Source organism: Nicotiana tomentosiformis, chromosome 8 (assembly GCF_000390325.3).
Source record: "Nicotiana tomentosiformis chromosome 8, ASM39032v3, whole genome shotgun sequence".
Lineage (NCBI taxonomy): Eukaryota > Viridiplantae > Streptophyta > Magnoliopsida > Solanales > Solanaceae > Nicotiana > Nicotiana tomentosiformis.
This window is the reverse complement of record NC_090819.1, coordinates 17,182,135-17,196,345: the sequence shown is the minus strand read 5'-3', so window position 1 is coordinate 17,196,345 and position 14,211 is coordinate 17,182,135.

Sequence of the window (14,211 nt, the reverse complement as noted above, 5' to 3'; positions counted from 1 at the left end):
GTCTGATAAACTGATATAATATCATGAAATAGAATCTCAATAATACACTCCCCAAAATCGGTGGAACTAAGTCATAAGCTCTATAGAGTAAGCTAAAATGTCTACTACATCACTGTCTGAATGAAAATAGAATAGGAAGTAAAGATCTAGGAATGTGACTCCGAGGCCTACGGATGCCAAGCAGGCATACCTTGAAGTCTCTGTAAAGCAGCTAACAGACGATCACTAACGTCAGACACGAGCAGACGTACCTGGATTTGTACAAAAAGATGTGTAGAAGCGTAGTATGAGTACACCACAACGGTACCCGTCACACCCCTTTTTTTTACCCCAAAAGATAATGTATTATGGATTATTGTGGGTTAAAGAGTTTTTCCAATTAAAATGATAAATTTGAGTAGGAATTATTTTATTTACAGAGTCGCCACTTGAAATTGAATTTTGGATATTTCAAGTCACCTTTTATTTGAATCCCTAGTCAAAGGAAAGTTTGACTCCTATTGGTCTGCGAAAATAAAGTTCGGGTAATGAATTCCGTTGACCGGGGAGAAGGTGTAAGGCATTCCCCGAGTCCTGTGATTCTAGCATGGTCGCTTTATTGACTTAAACTTGGCTTGAATTAATTTTGGACAAACTATGATTTATACGATTTTCATGTTTTTCCTATGTCCTCTTTTATTACTTGATTATTAAAATTATTAAAAAATGACTTGAATTATACTAAATTGTCCTAACCGCACCACGCAAGAGAATGTGCGACCGAGACGAAAAAAATTATAGCGCACCTAATGTTTGTCTAACGCTTAAATTAATTGAAAATAATTAAAAACTTTTAACTGAAAAAAGAATAAAGTAATTTTTAAACTTATTTAGTTGAGTTATTATAACGATAAAAAAAAATCTGATTTGCATTGTTGAAGTTGAAAATAAATGGCACTTTGGGTAAACTTTATTTTTAAGTTAAAAAAAATAGGCTAGCTTTTTTTTTTTTTTTGAGAAAAAGGACTGAAACTTCTGTCTAAGCCCCATTTCATAATGGACTAATCATAATATTCCAACATTAACTAGTATAATTGTTGTGATTCTAAACTAAATTATTTACACAAAAACGCATCAATATTATAATCCAATTTTTGAAGGTCCTGAATAAACTGAAACAACTAGGCACAAATTCATGAGATGATGATTATAATTCCAGCCTCAAGGAAAAATCACTGTCTTGCAAAGAAAACGATACCACTATTTTTGATAAAGTGAAATTATTAAAGAAAAATAGTAATAACATAGATCCCTACACAGGTGACAAAAGAAAGAAAAATATGTGTGTTCATACTGCTATATTCCTAACACATCTCACATCTTATTTTCCAATTATCATGCTAGATATACTAAAAAAAATAATCAATAAAAAAAAGTTAGCATCTTCCAAGTAATATTCAAACAAGTAGACATAAGCAAATAAAAAAAAAGGTTAGCATCTTCCCATTTATGTTAAAGTACCCAACTTTTAACATAAATTGGTACTTAAGCAAATATCACACTTACTTGAGCATCAACACTAGTAAATAAATATTTATGTAGCTTTAATAGAAAACAACACATTGAACTTCAAAGTAACTCAGTCCAGTGAAACCTAAAACAAAATTATGTTTTTCATTTACATGCTACAACATTGATGTAACAATTATCTTTGAACAAAATCGGATATTACATGTTCCACCAATCAAACGGGTTCAAATCTTTTTTATTGTCATTAAGAATCTGCAATACAAAAGTTTAAGAGTTACCTGATTTGCAACAAAATGAAATTCAGCAGTGAACGAGCAGAAAATCAGCAACAAAGACAGCAGAAATAGCAGTAAAATGAACGTTTAACCAGCCCGAAAACCTTTGAGAAGAAACCCAGAACCAACTCTAAAAAAGACTTATACTTTTCTAAAAGTTTGCACTCTAAAAATTCACTCACAAAGCTCACAATTTCAGCTTACTAAAGGATGCTTTAGCTGCTGATTTATACTCTCAAAGTTGTATTTTTTAGGTTGTCTGACCTCTCCTCCAAGCGTGTTAGAGTGTATCTTTCATAGGAGAAGAAACCCAGCCTTCATGATTGAAAAATATGCCCTCTTTTGACAGATTTTACAACAAAACCTGCTCTAAATATTCAAAAGACAAGACTTTTTGGTTCAAAATCTGTCCAAAAAGAGTATTTTCACCAAAAGTCTGCTCTAACTATTCAAAAGATAGACTTTGGTTCAAAAGCTGTCCAAAAGTAGTATTTTTCACCAAACAAATGACTTTTGAGTTTTGTACTCCAAAGTCTTTGAACAATAAAAAATAACCAAACAGGTACTATGTACTCAAGTATTCAGTTTTTATCACCACATAACTGAAATTCAGCTTATACACTCAAACTCAAAACAACTACGGATTAGCACAGCATAAACGAGACTAAAAATGTAATTGAACTAAGCATTCAAACGATCTAGATTGGAATGAATTCGATTTGTGCAAACTAACATGGAACAACAACTGACTTCATAAGCTAAAGCTCAAAACAGAAATTAGACGAGCATCGTTAACATCGGACGACGACATTCAATAACTAAACAATCGACTAACTAAGTAAATAATTTAACTACTACACTAAATATCATGTTTGATCAATAACAATCTGACAAACAACTAAACTAAATAGAGATAACTAATTAAATAAACCTCACTTGAAACTCTAATTAACAACAACAAACCAAAAGCGAAATATTAAACATCAAAAACTAACTTACTACTACAAAAAAGAAAAATCAGAAATTAATAAAAGGGATGACGGTTATACCTAACGAGTATGCTTGAAAATGTTCCAGCCACGAGAAGACGCCGGAGATACTAAAAGGCGGGTGCCCGACAAACAAACGTTTCTTTCGGGCAAACGCTAAAACGAAATGAGTTTCAATGTCTCGCCATAAGAAACGAGTGTTTTTGAGTAAAAAAAATAGCTTAAATGGAAGTTCGGGTCATTTGGCGTTGGTGAGGCAGTGGAACAGCGGCGCCAGTGAGGCGGCCGACAGTGGTGGACGTCGGCATTTATAGGTGAAACTAGGGGTGAAGTGTAGGTATCTCGGATCTCTATCCATTGATGTATGTGTTGTAGGGTGGTAGTGGCCGGAGTTCTTTGATTTTGGGAAAATAGGCGGCGACTGAGGTTTCTTAGATCTAAATATCATGAAATTTGAGCGAATTTTGAGGGATTTGGGTTAGAGATTTGGAAAGAGGAGGTTGAGGGGATTGTATGGTGCGAATTTGGGGGTGTTCGGAGGTGAGTCACCGCCGGTGGGCAATTTTCGGCGGCGGAGGAGAGGCGGCGGGCAGAGAGACGAGAGAGAGTGAAGAGAGAGGAAGAAGAAAAGAATAATGGGGGAAATGGGGCAAATTTTCAGCATTTCTAAGTCTTAAATACCTAGTTGGGAGATTGATTGTGGACCATTGGATGAGGGAGAGATGAAGGGCTGAGAGTTGATCTTGGTTCACTTAATGAAACGAAAAACTACGCTATTTTGAACAAAGTTTTGGACATCCATTTTTGGACTGGGTCGGCAGAATTGGGCTAAACGATTGGGCCTGATTTGTGCATAACTCAACTGAAAATCGCATGAATCCAAACCTTTAAACCCCTTAACAAATTAATTAATAATCTAATACTAAAGTCTATAAACACACACAATAAACCTAAAAAAATATAATGTAGGAGAAATAGAAAGAGCAAAAATTAGATATTTACAGATGCCCCTCTTTGCTCGAGAACACGAAGAGTTTTCGTGCAAAGAAAGTGAATGCCATAGCTAATTTTTGTTCGTGTATCACTCCAATGGAAGCATTTTTGAAAAACATGACCAAACCTTAATTTTGAAGTTGCCTACATATCCTTGACTATAAAGTAATCAGGTCAGTATAGTTCTGGGAAAGTTTTGGTAGCTGGGACTATCGGACATTGGAGTTAAGACTGTTGCTATTGTTGTTGTTGCTATTACTGTTACTTACTGCATACATCAAAAGAAAAGAGAGGATAACTACATATGTCTCTAAGCTAAAAGTTACAAAATTCCTATCTATGTGGCTTCTGAAGTCAAATCTTGATTCTTGACTCGCTCGCTTGTATTAATCTTAGATTGGATCATGATGCTCATTGAAAAGAAGATTATGACTCAATCTCAGTTGCTTGCTTTTTGGATCAGAATTTGAAAAAATGAAACTTGAGAAGTTGGGCTGCTAACACATTATCAAAGCTAACTCCAACTATCTTGTGGTCGAAAGACTTCTTTCTTCTGATGATAAACTGAAACTGCAAGCTTCAATTGTCAGTTGTGCTCTACGGCGGGGCCTGCAAAACCATCAAAGACGAACAAAACAAACAACATTTTTCTGCCCCAGTTTGGCACTAGAAAATTTTTGTGAGTTATTAAAGAAAGCTATAAGCTATCTAATTTGTTGAAATGAAGACAACGACAGTAGTATAAACTAGCTAGAAGAGGATATGCAACCAGGGGGTACCCTGTATTAAAGAGAGATAATGTAACCAAGGGTAAGCGCCCTGTATTATTAAGGAGGAATGTAACCAGGGGTTGGCGCCCTGTATCACTAGGAAGGAAATGTAACCAGGGGTTGGCGCCCTGTAACACTAAGAAGGAAATGTAACCAGGGGTTGGCGCCTTGTATTACTGAAAAGAATGTAACTAGGGGTTGGTACCTTATATTAATAAGAAAAATATAATCAAAGGTTGGTACCCTGTATTACTGATAAACTGCTGAAGCCCCTCAGGCGAAAAGGTTCTACCTGAGTCAAGCTACGTAAAACAACCTTAGCAAAGAGTACTTCTACCCAGAAATATGAGCTATATTCCCCTAGGCGAAAAGGTTCTACATGGGTTAAGCTACGTAAAACAGCCTGAGCGAAGAGTACTTCTAATCGAAAATATGAGCTGGATCCCCCTAGGCGAAAAGGTTTTACCTGGGTTAAGCTATGTAAAACAGCCTGAGCGAAGAGTACTTCTACCCGAAAATATGAGCTGGAACCCCCTAGGCAAAAAGGTTCTATCTGGGTCAAGCTACGTAAAAGAGCCTGAGCGAAGAGTACTTCTACCCGGAAATATGAGCTGGATCCCCTTAGGCAAAAATGTTCTACCTGGGTTAAGCTTCGTAAAACTGCCTGAGCAAATAGTACTTCTATCCAGAAATGTGAGCTGGATCCCCCTAGTCAAAAAGGTTCTACCTGGGTTAAGCTACATAAAACAGCCTGAGCAAATAGTACTTCTACCTGGAAATATGAGCTGGATCCCCCTAGGCGAAAAGGTTCTACCTGGGTTAAGCTACGTAAAACAGCATGAGCAAAGAGTACTTCTACCCGGAAATATGAGTCGGCTCCCCCTAGGCGAAAAGGTTCTACCTAGGTTAAGCTACGTAAAATAGCCTGAGCGAAGAGTACTTCTACCCAAAAATATGAGTTGGATCCCTCTAGGCGAAAAGGTTCTACCTGGATTAAGCTACGTAAATGGTCTGTATGAATAATAGTCAATAAAAGAAAAAGGACGTTTTGCGGAATTTACCTTTTATGACATCTGTCCTTTGAGAATCACCATTCTGCACTGCTTTGTTCCGGCTTCAAACACAGAACAATTGTGAGTTTTCAAAGTGGTGGTCGGTTTTGTGGCCTTGATGCCCTGAATAGTTTGAATTAACGGCCACTGCTGTCGAAAAAACCAATTCTGTCAGTGTGGTACCGAGACGCTCGGATATTCTGTATCGCTTTCTGAAGGCCTTGACTTACAGACATTTCCCCCGACTGTTTCCATGGTACCGCTTACCCTGGTCCCTAAGGCAAGGCAATTTTCCCTTAAAATAAAACTTAGTTATCTTACACACACTACCAGTTTGTATCCGTAGTGCTTATCAACTTTTCCCATTAAGCCAGTCTTGCTTAGGAAACCTTTTGAGTTTCTTTGAGACATTTTATTCGTCTTATCAAAAGAGATCACAGATGGATTCGTGCCTTTGTCAATGACGTATATGCCCCAAATTATGCTCGATATTACGGGAAAACTGTAGTCAGTTTTGCAGGTATTTCTTTGCTTCGCTTTTGATGCAAGATTTGACCGAAAGGGACTCAAAGAAAAATTATGGGAAAAAATAGAAGAGCAATTGAAAGTGAAAAAGGAATTGTCTCTAAACAAAAGGTGTCCTTTTCGGGGAGAGGAATAGGGAGACTTATTTGGAGGTATGTGACGACTTCAATGAATCATGACATGTATTTTTGACTGGACGCCTGATCCGTCTATGTTGTCTTATTCTCAAAATCTGTCGCAAATATTCATCTTGAAACTGTCTTAGTTGTGCTTATGTTGTAGTATCGAAAACCCTCATTCGTTTAGTAGCGCTCTTTGCAGGTTTTAGCTAACTGACCTCTCTTATTTCTCTACTCACCGTCTTCTTATGGTGACTTTATGGGCTTTCACCAATAAGACTCTCTCATTTCTCTGCTCACTGTCGCCTTACGGTGCTCGTATGGATTTTCACCGATAAAAATCTCTCATGTGTTTTTGTTTTTTTTTGTTTTGTTTTTGTCGCCCTTGACTAAGATACTACATGCGGCAGGTTGCCCAAAACCCTTGTCATGGTTACTTTATCATTCTTCAAAGATCGATCAGAAGGTCTTAACGGAAAAAGGTGAAAAGAACCTTGAAGTGAATTACAACTTTTGGAACCTTTTTATAGAATTACCATAAAAATAAAACAAACTTTTGTCCCAGTTTTGGAGTATTGGTGATATAGATTTTTTGTTGTGATGGGACCAAAAACTTCCGCTTTTCTTGGCCTGAAACCGAAGCCAAAAGAACCTTTGTTACTTATCAGAGAAATGGGTTCCGAAATTCCTTGCAAGGATGCCCCCAAGCCTTTTCATGGCTCATAACCTTGTCTCAGAATAAGTGCAGCCACTATCACAGATGTGGCAGAAAGACGAGGATGCAGAATGGACTTTCCTTCCTCAACATGGTCCAGAGCAACCACTTCGAAATCCTAATAGATAATGGACTCACAACCTTCTTTGGCCTCAATACACAGGATTAACGGGTCTTTATAAATAGATGACTCATCTTCTCCGTGAACAATAATTTCTTTCCTGTCATGTTCGAACTTGAGCATTTGATGCAAGGAAGATGACACAGCTCAAGCCATATGGATCCCTGTCCTTCCAAGAAGAAAGTTATAAGAGGTTTCCATGTCCACTACTTGAAAGACAATTTCAAAATCAACCGGCCCAATTGTCATGGTGAGGCTAATTTCCCCAATAGTGTCTCTCGCTGAGCCATCAAAAGCCCGGATGCGGACATTGGTGGGTTGGATTCTGTCTATATTGATCTTCATGCTTTGCAAAGTAGAGAGAGGGCAAACATATATGCTCGAGCTGCCATAAACCATGACTTGCTTTACGTAGTTCCCCTCATGTTTGACAGTTAAGTGCAAAGCCCTATTATGCTCGGCTCCTTCCTCGGAGAGTTCATCATCAATAAAGGAGATTTCGTTCACCTCAAAAAAATTGTTGGCCATCTTGTCTAACTGATACACTGTGGTCTTCTCTGAGATATGTGCCTCGTTTAGGATCATGATTAGTACACGGGCATGCTCTTCTAAATGTATGAGCAGAGATAGCAAAGAGATTTGAGCATGAATCTTTCTCAACTGATCAATGATTCAGTAATCCTGAACTTTCATTTTTTTCAAAAGTTGTTTCGCCGCTTCTTTAGTGACTGGTTTCTTTATTGGCATTTGGCCTTCTCTAATTTGCTTGGCCTTCCTCAAATCTTCTAGAGAGTAACACCTCCCTGACGAGTAAAACCTCCAATTCTACCCACTTCTTTTATGATTTTCTTGCCTTTGTAGGTCACTACAGTTTTGTTGTAGTTCCAAGGAATGGTTTTCGTGTTTGTCACACGGGGTTGTATGGCGGGCTTGATTATGATTGGCTCTGTTATACCCTTTGTACCGCTCTGATCTTGCCTTGTGATGGGGTGGCCTCCAAGTACATACAACCTAGGGCTTGGAACACTGGATCGAACATCTAACCTCGAGATTTTTGGAACAAATAAAGTTGCCTTCTCTGAGCACTGGGCACCTTTCACAATCAACGACACATCTCGGCGTGGACTTACTTCCAGTCCTGTTCCTTCTTGAATTATTCCCATTGTTATTCTTGCTCGACCAGCTGGCATATATTCTTGATCTCAGTCAATTATTCCCACAAAATGAACATCATTATGTGCTGGCAACGGGTTGTTTGTCACATTAGGAGGGTCCTTGCCATTTGTCACCACAATCAACTTTTTAGCGATGAGTCTTTCTATGGCTCTTTTTAGTGTCCAACAGCCATCAGTGCTATGCACCGGGGCACCTGAATGATATTCACATCTAGTATTTGCTTGAAATCCATGTGAATCGGGATGCATATGGTGGGGAGGGATGGGTCCAATCACGCCCATCTGCTTCAACTTCTGGAACAAACTGGAATATGATTCATCCAATGGAGTAAATGTTTTCATCGGTCTCTACTCTCGACCATAATCCTGCTTGGGACGAGCATTGTAAGGTGCCCAAAAATTTTGTTGTTGAGGTGGGGGGATCCTAGGAGCTGGTGCCCATACCTATTGATTGGGAGGCCGAGCATAAGACTGGGCATTAAACACCTTATATTATGGTGGGCCTACAGAATACTGAGGAGTTGGCAGGGGATAATAATGTTGAGGGTAGCTGGATTACCCCTGCTGAACTTGCACATAAGGGTGTGATGCCCCTCTTTGGACTTCCCTGGTTCCCGAAGTCATCATGGACCCTTCATATCTCTTCTTTCTATTTGCCAAACTTCCCAATCCATTTTGGATTGCTTGGGTGGTGGCTTTGGGAGTAGCTTGACTTACAATTTTTTCAATCTTGAGGCCATTTGTGATCATCTCTCCTATTTTGATCGCTTCTGCAAAAGGTCTACCCATTGCGGACATCATATTCTGAAAGTATTCAGGCTATTGAGCCTCCAGAAAAATAGTAATCAACTCGTGGTTATCCATGGGTGGCTTAACTCTAGCCGTTTTCTCCCTCCACTTGATAGTATACTCCCTTAAGCTTTCAGTTGGGCTTTTCTTCATATTGGACAGGGAATTACGATCCAGCGCAATATCAATGTTGTACTGAAATTGTTTGACGAAGGCATGTGCCATGTCGTCCCAAATATGCCAGTGAGAGATATCTTGGTTAATGAACCATTCAGAGGCTACTCCTACCGTACTCTCCCCAAAATAAGCCATCAACAATTCTTCTTTTCCTCCTGCACCCCTCAGCTAGTTGCAGAACCTTTTCAAGTGGGCGATAGGGTCGCCGTGTCCATCATATTTTTCAAATTTTGGGGTTTTGAACCCTGGTGGCAAATGGATGTGAGGGAACATGCACAGATCACTGAATGAAACACTTTTGTGACCACCTAGTCCTTGTATGTTTTTATGTTCTGCTCAAGACTTTTTATTTTTCCGGTCATCTCATCTAGCTCACCTATCTTGGCAACCCTTTCGGTTTCCATTGGTGACTCATACTAAGGATTCTGATTGTACAGAGATGAGACCCTGAAATCCATATTTGGAAAGTAGTATTGGCCATCATAAGCCTGAGGTGGTGGCTCGTTGTTTGGCCTCATCACAGAAGGTGGTAGAGAGATTGCATATACCGGTGTGCCAGACATGACAATGGGGTTGTTTCTGACCAGCATGGCTAGAGGCCGCGCATTAGAAGTACCAGGGGCTACAGAGAAGCTGTAATTTGGCACATACCCTAGTGGTAAAATGTGATCGCTCATTGCATGGAGCGGTGGTTGACTAGCTAGGGGTACGGTGGAAGTTCCCTCTGAGGGACCCTGAGGCAGAGGCTGACTGGAGACCCAAGCTTGATATACATCAGACAGTCATTGTCTCAATTGTCTTACTTCATTCGACTCTTGCTCAATTGACTGATCCTCGGAGGTTGTCACCGACCAACTCGATTTCATCATTGTTAGTCATTGCTACCTTTCCCTTAGATTTGGTAAAAATGATGTGTTACCAATTTCACCAAAAACCAACCACCTTAAGTTTACTGATTAATAGGCAACAAATGTGTTAGGATTAAGCATTTTACAGATATGAATCACACGTAATATGCCATGCGCCTAACATTATCACCGGCTCCAACATGCTTTTGGAAGGCTTCATGTTTCATTCCGGCTTATGAGGTTCCTGCTTATTGGCGCCCTTAATGTCCTCTCTCTCTCTCTCTCTCTCTCTCTCTCTCTCTCTCTCTCTCTCTCTCTCTCTCTCTCTCTCTCTCTCTCTTTTCGCTTTTCTTTTCACTCGCCTCATTTGGATCCCTCATTTTAGAGTCGTTGAAAAATATTTTGATCGAACTTTTTGGGGGTTGCCTACGTATCATGTTGTCACATGAATCAGATCATGACCAATATATATATATATATATATATATATATATATATATATATATATATATATATATATACAAAAACAAAAATCTTTTTGGTTCATTTTCGAATTTTTCTAATATATATATATATATATATATATATATATATATATATATATATATATATATATATACAGAAACAAAAATCTTTTTCGTTCACTTTCGAATTTTTCTAAAATAAAATCTTTAAATTGATTTTTTTATTCAAAACTCAAAAAACAAAATTTACATAAAGACAAACATTCAACCAAGACCAGACTCGACTTAAACAGACATTTTAAAAAAATAAATCTCAAAATACCAAAAGATTCTTACACACTCAAAAGATAACAAAAGAACAATCAAAGTGGACTGCCAACTAAAAGACCACTTTGATCTTTGCAGTAGTATCCCCCGGCATCACTGTAGTCAAGGTACTTGTTCCTGTGGCTGACCCCCAACATTGCGGTATATCCTCTCTAAATCTACAGATATATGACGGGCGACGCTCAATGATACTTCTGCAAACTGCTCAGGCATCATTCCCTGGCAACTCCTGCATGCTCGGGAGGTATATGTGTATTCCACGAGGATATTTTCCTTAATGTGCTCCTGAGCTAAATGCAACTCTTGATTTTTTTGTCCATGAGTTTCGGCTATATCTAGCACATCATGCTCGCGTTCTAAAGCCATATCTCTCTACCGCCGAACTTCTACTAACTCCCCCTCTAACTGATCTATCACCTTTTGGTAGTGATGACTTTTTATTTCAAACTTGTCTATTTGGCATTCCTTACTTGACTCAACACCTTCTAACCGATCTCTTAGACCTTGGATTAGCGGAGCGAAACTCCTGCGCTCATGATCACAAACTACCCTGAACTGGGCTTCTCTTTCTCCTTGTTGTTGAACGGTCGTGACTATGTTCTTCCGCCGATTTTGGGCCTTGAGTGCTTGTCTCTCTCGTGCCCACTAAGCTTTCTCTTTCTTAAAAGCATCATACTATAGATCTCTATCCATTTTAATGATGTCGAGTTCCTCTTGCAGTGCTCCCAAGGTAGATTCATAATCTCTTTTCGTTTCTTCTACAGCCAGCCCAAATCTGTTTCGAATCTAGGCCTCCCACTCTACGGTGCTCTTCACAATTATCCTTGGTCTATTTGCAAGAGTATCTTTATTATAGAACCACTAAAGATAAAAAGGATTCAGGTCACCCCGCTCTCGATCTGCCACCATTGTGCCATGCTCGAGTATCTTGGTGCCATTCCAAACATGTTGAGCATAAGTTTCACGAATGGGATCCTCTGATGTTGCTTCCCAGATAAAGTTTTCCATAGTCTCTACCGGGGGAACTATCTGTTTATGGCCCAACTGACGTAGAACTCTCATGGGAGCATATCGCTGATAACCCCGAAGCCCCATCAAGATCAGAAACGGATGACAAGATGACTTATAGATGACATATTCTGTGAAAAACCAAGGATAATTCCATGTGATCTGATCATTTGTTATTGAATGAAGATATTCCCTCCGGTCCTGGACACTTTCTGGAAAACTACGAATCTCCAACTCACTTTTCAATCTAGAATTATACTAGCGAACATGATTACCCCAACAAGTACGGTGATCTAACTGATAAGGATAGCGAAAAAGATGATCCATGAACCACATCTAGAGCAATAGATTGCAACCTTCAAAGAAACCTTTCCCTTCCCAGCACCTGATCAAAGCAAGAAAGGTATCTGCTAACACCATAGGAAGAATGGAGGAATCATTTCTTTTCATCATGGCATTGACTATCCCACATAACTTAATGTTGATCTTCCGATCCTCTTTTGGTAAAACCATGAACCCTAAGAAAGCTACAATGAATGTTTTTCGTCCATGATCTCGCTATGTGTGTTTATTTTGTTTGTTAACGAGCTTTGTCCCATATTCAGAGAATCCCCCTTCATGTCCGTACCTGTCATACAAGAAATCTAGGTGGACCTGCCATTGCACCACATGTGTTATCTCGACGTGGCTGATCTTCATCTGCTCAAGAAACTTGGTAGTGGTGACATCCCTGAGAGCCAAAAGTTTCTTTGTTCGAGTCTTATACCCCAAATCTGTATATTCAGAGAATTCCTCCAAGGTGGGAGTCATCTCAAACCCATTGAGACGAAACACATTTTTCTTCGGGCCCGAGAAATAAACCAAAGCCTCGATGAGTTCTCGCTTGGGCTCGATCTCTATAATAACCAAGTTTTTCAAATAATCTTTAATCTTTCCTTGATCAAACCCATCCATGTTGTTCCACCAACGCTTTAAAAAACTAGGTACTTTGTTGATAATCTTAAATGGCGAGTGCTCTTCTTCATCTTTCGGCCTTTTTCCAGGTCTCCTAGTAACTGAATCCATATCGTTCGTAGATAAATGACATCAAGCAGACTTTTGGATAAGACAACAGATAAAAGTCTTATGGGGAGAAGACCAGACTCTAGGAGAATTACTAAGGTATCTTGCCGAGGAAACAAAAAATGATAAAAACGGCCAGACAAAAGACAAAATGATAGAAGGTGACAAAGGGGACAAGACGGTTATTTTTATGAAAACGGCTCTTCAGTACTTCCAAGAAAAGTACTAAGGTTGTCTTTGTAAAACTATTCCTACACATGGATAAGCGGAAAAAAACTATTATTAAATTTTTGTTGTTATTTTGTTTTACGAAAACAACCATTTGGTACTTCGAAAATAGTGTTAAGGTTGACTCGGCCGGAAAATAAGGGTAACACGACACAAATATGAATATAAATGACCATTTTACGTAAACAACCCTTTGGAACTTTTGAGGAAGGGTTTAAGGCTATCTTGGCAAAAATAGCCAAAAAACGGTTAAAAATGACAATAGTTAAATTGGCTATTTTTACGAAAACAACCCTTCGGCACTTCCGAAGAAGGCTTTAAGGCTTGTCCTGGCAAAAACGGTCGAATACGAGGGTAAAACGATAAAAGGTGAACAAAAATAACTATTATTTTTCAATTCCGCTCAACTAATTTTCTAAAGCCGGTCAACAATGCGAGAAAGCCTTCCAAATGATGTCGCAAGTAGCACATTAGTGAACATGATGGTCTCAAAGAGGGTACCTGTCTTATACAAACCCGACCCCTACGCTGACCTTCGCTAAGTCAAATGCACATGATGCAATAAAACGATCCTACTAGTGATAACCAGGTATGTGGCTTATTCTTCTAGGTTTTAAAAATCCTAAGGGATGATGTGTATTTAGACTGGCCATAAAATGAGCGGACAACTCGAGATGGGAAGGGGTAGTGTACCGGGAGCAATACTTCTCCGGCCTAACTACTAGACCCTCCCAGTTCTTAAACATTTGTGACTAATAATCCATCAACCAGGAGCCCAGGACCACCGGCTTTATTTAAAAAAGAATGGGGCGCGTATCCGCGATTCCCTGGGTTATAATCAGAAGACTTAGAGGGGGTGCATGAGAAGACCGTTTATATATATAGTTCAACAATGTCAAAGCGGTAAAAAGCGGACAAAGATAAGCATTCACACAGAACAAAAAACCAAAGATGCCTTGATTCAGATTTTATTTGAATACAGAGATGTGTTTGCTTGGTCTTATGATGATATGCTGGGTTTAAGTGTTAATCTAGTAGTTCATAAGCTTTCCACATATCCTGACT